General features: G+C 37.7%; 1 pseudogene; it reads right to left on the bottom strand.

Annotated features, from left to right (window-relative positions):
• Window positions 1–6,634: 6,634 nt before the first annotated feature.
• The window catches only part of LOC140925913 (tyrosinase-like), a 52,505-nt pseudogene continuing 50,692 nt past the window's right edge, over window positions 6,635–8,447 (bottom strand).

Raw genomic sequence — 8,447 nt, 5'->3', positions numbered from 1 at the left:
TAAATAGCGATGCATGTTTAATAGTTCCAGAAAAAAAAACCTACAGAGCGATTTATTTAAGCTAATTTAAGCTGACATCGATTTTCTCTCAGTATAAGCTTTACCATCAATAAGGTTATTCATATGCATCTGGTAAGCAGAAAACGCTCAAGCGTACACAAAATTTATCTAGAAAAGCGAGTTGAATTTCTCTTGTACTCACTCATCACTTTCTCATATAACGGTATCTTCTTGGAGAGCCTATACTCGAAAAACAGTAATTATTTCACCGTCACCAAAACAAAGGCAGGTTGCTAGAGGCCACCAGGCAGGACCAGGTGCTGATCATGTAAGATTTTATTGCTTATGGTGCAGAATGCCAGTGACGGCTTTTAGTCAGATCTTTGAGTTTCTGCACCCTTTCCAGTGAACACATATTAAGCAGCAGATTTTGAGTTACTTGAATAACATGGTGCTTTCAATGACAGTGGCCATAGCTTTCTAGAAATTTAACAATTATGATGTGAGATTTTATTGTTTATGGTGCAGAATGCAAGTGACGGCTTTTCGTCAGATCTTTGTGTTTCTGCACCCTTTCCAGTGAACACATATTAAGCAGCAGGTTTTGTGTTCCTTGAATGACATGGTGCTTTCAATGACTGTGATGTGAGATTTTATTGCTTATGGTGCAGAATGCGAGTGACGGCTTTTAGTCAGATCTTTGAGTTTCTGCACCCTTTCCGGTGAACACGTATTAAGCAGCAGATTTTGTGTTACTTGAATAACATGGTGCTTTCAATGACAGTGGCCATAGCTTTCTAGAAATTTAACAATTATGATGTGGGATTTTATTGTTTATGGTGCAGAGTGCGAGTGATGGCTTTTTGTCAGATCTTTGAGTTTCTGCACCCTTTCCAGTGAACACATATTACGCAGCAGGTTTTGTGTTCCTTGAATGACGTGGTGCTTTCAATGACAGTGGCCATAGCTTTCTAGAAATTTAACAATTATGATGTGAGATTTTATTCTTTATTGTGCAGAATGCGAGTGACAGCTTTTTGTCAGATCTTTGAGTTTCTGCACCCTTTCCAGTGAACACATATTAAGCAGCAGATTTTGTGTTACTTGAATAACATGGTGCTTTCAATGACAGTGGCCATACCTTTCTAGAAATTTAACAATTATGATGTGAAATTTTATTGTTTATGGTGCAGAATGCAAGTGACGGCTTTTCGTCAGATCTTTGTGTTTCTGCACCCTTTCCAGTGAACACGTATTAAGCAGCAGATTTTGTGTTACTTGAATAACATGGTGCTTTCAATGACAGTGGCCATAGCTTTCTAGAAATTTAACAATTATGATGTGAGATTTTATTGTTTATGGTGCAGAATGCGAGTGACGGCTTTTTGTCAGATCTTTGAGTTTCTGCACCCTTTCCAGTGAACACATATTAAGCAGCAGGTTTTGTGTTCCTTGAATAACATGGTGCTTTCAATGACAGTGGCCATAGCTTTCTAGAAATTTAACGATTATGATGTGAGATTTTATTGTTTATGGTGCAGAATGCAAGTGACGGCTTTTCGTCAGATCTTTGAGTTTCTGCACCCTTCCCAGTGAACACATATTAAGCAGCAGGTTTTGTGTTCCTTGAATGACATGGTGCTTTCAATGACTGTGATGTGAGATTTTATTGCTTATGGTGCAGAATGCGAGTGACAGCTTTTTGTCAGATCTTTGAGTTTCTGCACCCTTTCCAGTGAACACATATTAAGCAGCAGATTTTGTGTTACTTGAATAACATGGTGCTTTCAATGACAGTGGCCATAGCTTTCTAGAAATTTAACAATTATGATGTGAGATTTTATTGTTTATGGTGCAGAATGCGAGTGACGGCTTTTTGTCAGATCTTTGAGTTTCTGCACCCTTTCCAGTGAACACATATTAACCAGCAGATTTTGTGTTCCTTCATTGACATGGTGCTTTCAATGACTGTGATGTGAGATTTTATTCTTTATGGTGCAGAATGCGAGTGACGGCTTTTAGTCAGATCTTTGAGTTTCTGCACCCTTTCCAGTGAACACATATTAAGCAGCAGGTTTTGTGTTACTTGAATAACATGGTGCTTTCAATGACAGTGGCCATAGCTTTCTAGAAATTTTTAAACAATCATGATGTGAGATTTTATTGTTTATGGTGCAGAATGCAAGTGACGGCTTTTCGTCAGATCTTTGTGTTTCTGCACCCTTTCCAGTGAACACATATTAAGCAGCAGGTTTTGTGTTCCCTGAATGACATGGTGCTTTCAATGACTGTGATGTGAGATTTTATTGCTTATGGTGCAGAATGCGAGTGACGGCTTTTAGTCAGATCTTTGAGTTTCTGCACCCTTTCCGGTGAACACGTATTAAGCAGCAGATTTTGTGTTACTTGAATAACATGGTGCTTTCAATGACAGTGGCCATAGCTTTCTAGAAATTTAACAATTATGATGTGGGATTTTATTGTTTATGGTGCAGAGTGCGAGTGATGGCTTTTTGTCAGATCTTTGAGTTTCTGCACCCTTTCCAGTGAACACATATTACGCAGCAGGTTTTGTGTTCCTTGAATGACGTGGTGCTTTCAATGACAGTGGCCATAGCTTTCTAGAAATTTAACAATTATGATGTGAGATTTTATTGTTTATTGTGCAGAATGCGAGTGACAGCTTTTTGTCAGATCTTTGAGTTTCTGCACCCTTTCCAGTGAACACATATTAACCAGCAGATTTTGTGTTCCTTGAATGACATGGTGCTTTCAATGACTGTGATGTGAGATTTTATTCTTTATGGTGCAGAATGCGAGTGACGGCTTTTAGTCAGATCTTTGAGTTTCTGCACCCTTTCCAGTGAACACGTATTAAGCAGCAGATTTTGTGTTACTTGAATAACATGGTGCTTTCAATGACAGTGGCCATAGCTTTCTAGAAATTTAACAATTATGATGTGAGATTTTATTCTTTATGGTGCAGAATGCGAGTGACGGCTTTTTGTCAGATCTTTTTCTGCACCCTGTCCAGTGAACACGTATTAAGCAGCAGATTTTGTGTTACTTGAATAACATGGTGCTTTCAATGACAGTGGCCATAGCTTTCTAGAAATTTAACAATTATGATGTGAGATTTTATTGTTTATGGTGCAGAATGCGGGTGACGGCTTTTTGTCAGATCTTTGAGTTTCTGCACCCTTTCCAGTGAACACATATTAAGTAGTAGATTTTGTGTTACTTGAATAACATGGTGCTTTCAATGACAGTGGCCATAGCTTTCTAGAGATTCAACAATTCTGATGTGAGATTTTATTGCTTATGGTGCAGAATGCGAGTGACGGCTTTTTGTCAGATCTTTGAGTTTCTGCACCTTTTCCAGTCGACACACAGTAAGCAGCAAATTTTGTATCACTTGAATGACTAATTGCACACAAATGGTGCTTTCAATGACAGTAGCCATAGCTTTCTAGAGTTTTGACAATTATGATGTGAGGTTTTATTTTTTCTTTGACACAGGGTTATGCAGCAGGCGATGGAGTGTCCACCGATATCAGGCGAAAAGACTTGCTTCAGTTTTCTTTCAGGAATTCACAGTTACTGCTTTGGTACTGAGATGAACTTTCAGTGACATTGTGTGACAAAAAGAGAATAAAAAAAAGCAATTCATGATAACACCAGTTAAACTTTTTATTAGTAGTATTATTCATTAGTTTCAAACGATGCTAATAATTATATGTATGTAAAGGTAGAAAACATCTTGCCACTTTTTACCCAGCTATACTGTAAAGCGTCAAATGAAAGGCGTGGGTGTGTTCTGGATTTTTATGAGCTTTGCAACAATTGTTATTACAGTTGAACATTCCTGTTGATGGGAGCCATCCCAACTTGTTTTTGTCCCTCTACATCCACTTCAGCTGAGGCGAATCTTGAAAATATCCTTTGGACTGGCATAAACGCCGAGGGTCCTCCTGGATAGAATTTGTTTTTTAGACGCTGATTGGGTTGCCATATAGAGTAGTCAGGATTCCTCATGCGAGCGAGCGAGTGCACGTAGTTTGTCTTGACCCAAAAGGTCAACTTAATGTCACTTGAAATTATTAATTTTCAAGAATCACAAAGATGTTTTGTTAAGCTTTAATTAAGTATCCGAAAAGACTCTGAAATACAAGCGTTCTTTCTGCGTTACTTTAACGAATGTTTAAGTTCAAATTAAAGATGAGGAAAGATCTAAGATCATTTAAATTTGCTTTAATTTGAAATTAAAGGTGCTAAATTTTAATAGCTAATTTTGGAATAAATTAAAGACACTTAAAACGAGACCTAAAGGTTATTAGTCTTTAATGTAACCAAAAGGTCAATTAAAGGTAAACTAAAGGGACAGAAAACCTTTCGGAAATTTAATGTCACAACTAAAGGTAATTAAAGATGGAACAGAACTTTTGGTGAGCTTTAATTTTTCACTAAAGACACCAAAATGAAAGCGTTCTTCCTGTGGGAAGGGTTGCACGATACACATATTGACCCTAAGGGTATCGAGGGAGGTTATATTTATAGAACTGTGCTAAAACTATTTAAATGGACGTACAGTTGGTTCGACATTGTAGGATGCTCAAAATATTAGGGATTCAAAATATCCAAAGTAAAATCGTAGCGATACACTTGAGGAGTCCAGGGTCGAGATAACAGATCCCTTTACACTGTATTTTTGATTAACTGAACGATAATTGCACTCCTCTCGTGTTTTACTCTGACTCTGTTTTGCTCAGCTTAGCTCTCTGTTTTGAATATTTTCAACCCTACTCTCACATGAGAGTCTGGATGGGGTTAACTGACAACTGACAAATGGTCAAAATTTTAACTGACAACTGACATTTGCCTTGGGTTTTACTGTCAGCTGACAGAGGACCTGATTGTCCCTTATTTTCTACAAAACCCTTTTTTTAAGGCCTTAAAATAGCATTGTCCCACTCTTTCCATGCAATGTGATCAAATGTGCGTTTTTAAGGGTAATCTTAGCAGCAAGATGCTTATGTTTCTTATTTCGTTAATGATTTTACTGTAAAACTCATGTATGTCATGTACCATCTGTTGTAAATGACCAGATGATCTCAAATTTACGCTCCTCTGAGAACGCGCCAGTATCCGATGGCTGCTCCGAATGAGGGCGTTACTGACAGGCAATTGGCAGTTTTTACTGAGATGATTCAGAGACGGTTTTTCTTGGTCTTCTTACTATCTACGTCTCAATGTTATACCTGCCAACATTTTCTGAGTCAAATGCGTGAGATTTTCGCCTTGTCATGACGGAGATTTCCGTAAACGTCCCGGCCACTTCCGGAGATTTTCGACAAATTTCCGAAGACTTCCGAACGTTGCCAAAAATTAAATGTCCGCAGATGTTCCCGAAGACGTTTGAGCACTTCCGAAGCTACTTAAAAGACGACACTTTTAGCTTGCTTTGATATGATTTCAATAATTATTTTCAATTTCGGTGAATAGTGGCTTTAGAAATATTTACCTCGCCACTTTGTGGCGAGCCACTATTCACCTCGATTTCAAAAAATAATTGTTAAATATTATATTTGGCTATTATATTCTTTCTACGTTCCGTTATTTTCCTTTGCACTTTATGATCTTCAGTCACCAAGTAATAACTGCCTTACTGGCATCAATGACATCAGCAACCCACACAGCCGCATCTCAGCATGCACTGCTGAAGTCTTCATTGGACAGTCAAAGTACTAAATTAATATAAATTAATATAATTGTAATATATTTGGAATAACAATCCGTAACAAACGAACAACTACTGATTTTAGAGAGCAAGGCATGTTTCGATCGATCTCGATCACTGATCAGTTCTGTTGCATGTACAAGGGAAACACTTATGATTTGAAGTTATTTATTATCAGAGCGGATGCAAAATCTTGAATGTGTATTTGAAGTAAACCAAACGACTCATTCAGTGGATAGTTACTTATCAGGACGGAGCTTAGCGTTCTGCACACAGTCCATGTGTATTATAAGAAAGTTAAACCAGTTTGATCAAAGATGACTAGGTAAAGTTTATTTTTAAATTTAAGTTACATTATCTTCGATAACAACTGTGCGAGAGTACAAAAACGTGCACGCAGTTGAACACAGAGTTTGGTACAGACGATAATACTGAGCAGTTTAAGCTCCACACTACAGATACACACAAGAGAAAAAGAATAATAATAAGAATAAAATTATATAAAAAGGATTCGAGTATTGACATTTTGACACAATAGACCATTTTCTTGATTACTTCTTGTTTCTTCTTTTGGCTTCGTGGCTTTTTAAGTTTTGCTGTTAGTACGACCAGCTCTTCCCACAGTTTTGTTCTTTGAAACAGATATCCCTTTAGCTTACCCGTAAGGTTTCGGCAATTAAATCTTGCATTTTTTGGCTGATTTCTATCGTTTCGCAGCGATTCAGCCCCGACTGACCAATGTTTGTTTGTGTTTTTGCCAAAAAGTTCCCCGCTTTAACCTCACAATTATGCTGTGAAGCCTCTCGTCCCACGGCCGTCGGGGAATACGAATATCGTCTATTACACTAAATCGCATTCAAGGTAAAGGAAAAAATAAATCAAGGTCATGTAGAAACTTCATGTGTACTTACCATCCTCGTCGACATCGTCGTAGTTATAACTGAACTCAATAGAAAGACTTCTTAAAAATCTGTTGATGAGTATACACAGCATAAAGTGGTACAATGACGTCATCAGCTTTGTTGTGTCCGATGCGTGTATCGTATGTTCCAAGAAACGAAGCGCTCTTGTTGAACTTGCAAAGCCATTTCTCAGACGGATACGATCCACAAAGGAATGATGAAGAGGAAAGACCGGGTCGTTTGACGCAGAAGATACATCTCCCATGGCTCCACCCAAGACTATGTGAACCTGGTTGTGTAAGGTGTGGACATTTGGCAAACGACAAACGGTCTTTGTACTGGCGTAGCCTTCCAGGATGTTTTTAAAATTGCAGCTTGACTCTTTGCCATAGGGTGGCAGGTCAAAAGTCTTAAACCGGAGAGCACAATTTCATCTTCTTTGGTTGGAAATGTCATTGTATATCCCTATTTCCTTACTTTTTCTTCCGTTAGTTTTCCTTCTCATTGATCCGTTCTAAATTAAACCAGGTTTCTTGTTCGTTGGGTCACACATCGTCGTCAGGAAGTAGGAATTGTTCATTGCTGCAAATGACGTACCAGTTGTCAAAGTATTTGCCCTTCACAGTTCCATCAACTTGGTTTGTTACACCAAAAAGCTCTTCAAAACAAATAGCGGGATCACATTGTGTTTTACTTCCGGTCCAGTCCCAATAAGGAAGAGCAAAGTTTTTCATCGTTACTGATTTCCTGCAAGGATTTTTTCCCCAAGCCAACATGTACAGTCGATGCCACGTTTCACCGGCGAAAATTGTCTGATTGGTCGACGCGCGACCACGTGACATTGCCAAATTCAAAATGGCGGCAATACATCCATCGTTTGTTTATTCCAGCGGAAAGAAGTGAAATTGCGGCTTAATATGAGTTGCAAATGCATATACGGATATTTTTAGAATAGCCTAGACTTTTTATTATCCTTTTTCACCTATTCCTATGGGATTCGTTCCCTGCGATGCTCGCGTTTTGGCCGGTTTACCGGATTCAACTTTGCACTCTTCACGATCACGAAGGACAACAGTATTTTTTATGAAAGCCGGGTCACTAGAAAGAACGGCCTTTGTTCACAGCTCTATGCAGCGGAGAAATAAGACACAATGGGTCCTTTGAAATTGCTTAGACACCTGGAAGTTATTTTATTACTTTTTTTACCGAAAAGATAAAGCAAAATTATGTCTTCTCCAGCAAGACTTTCTAATTTATAAAAAAGCTTGAACATGAGCTAAATGAACTGTAGTGTCTGCATTCATGTTCTTTTCATTGCAATTTTAATATCAAAACTTTAAAGCCGTCTATGACCGAGCAGGTTTTTTTTTTCTTTTTTTCTTTTCAATGGTTACTGTGCTTGATCTGAATAAGATAATGAAATTTTTAAAATTAGGGCAATACCATATATAAAAGAAGAGAACTTTGATTGCAAATATGTTAGTTGGAAAAAATACTGATTATACTATATGATCTTTTTACTATATAGGTTAGAAAAGTGATGAGTAGTCAAAAGTGCTACAAAGGAGTAAAAACCCAGATCTTTCCATTAATAAATTTTATTGACACTGTCAGGGACATATACTTTGCTTGAATACACATTTGTTCTTCAAAAATCTTGTTTGTGAAGCTGCACTTTGTTTGATTCAGGATCAATCAATCTTTTCTGAAGAGAAATGAACAATAAAGTATGTTAGCATGTCACTACTTCAACACTGCCTTAGCCAACAACTAAGGAGAAACTCAACTTCATATAAAAAAAAAACAAA

This window comes from Porites lutea, chromosome 2 (genome assembly GCF_958299795.1).
Source record: "Porites lutea chromosome 2, jaPorLute2.1, whole genome shotgun sequence".
NCBI lineage: Eukaryota > Metazoa > Cnidaria > Anthozoa > Scleractinia > Poritidae > Porites > Porites lutea.
The sequence above is the reverse complement of the archived record's forward strand: the minus strand, read 5'-3'. Positions and strand labels throughout refer to the sequence as shown.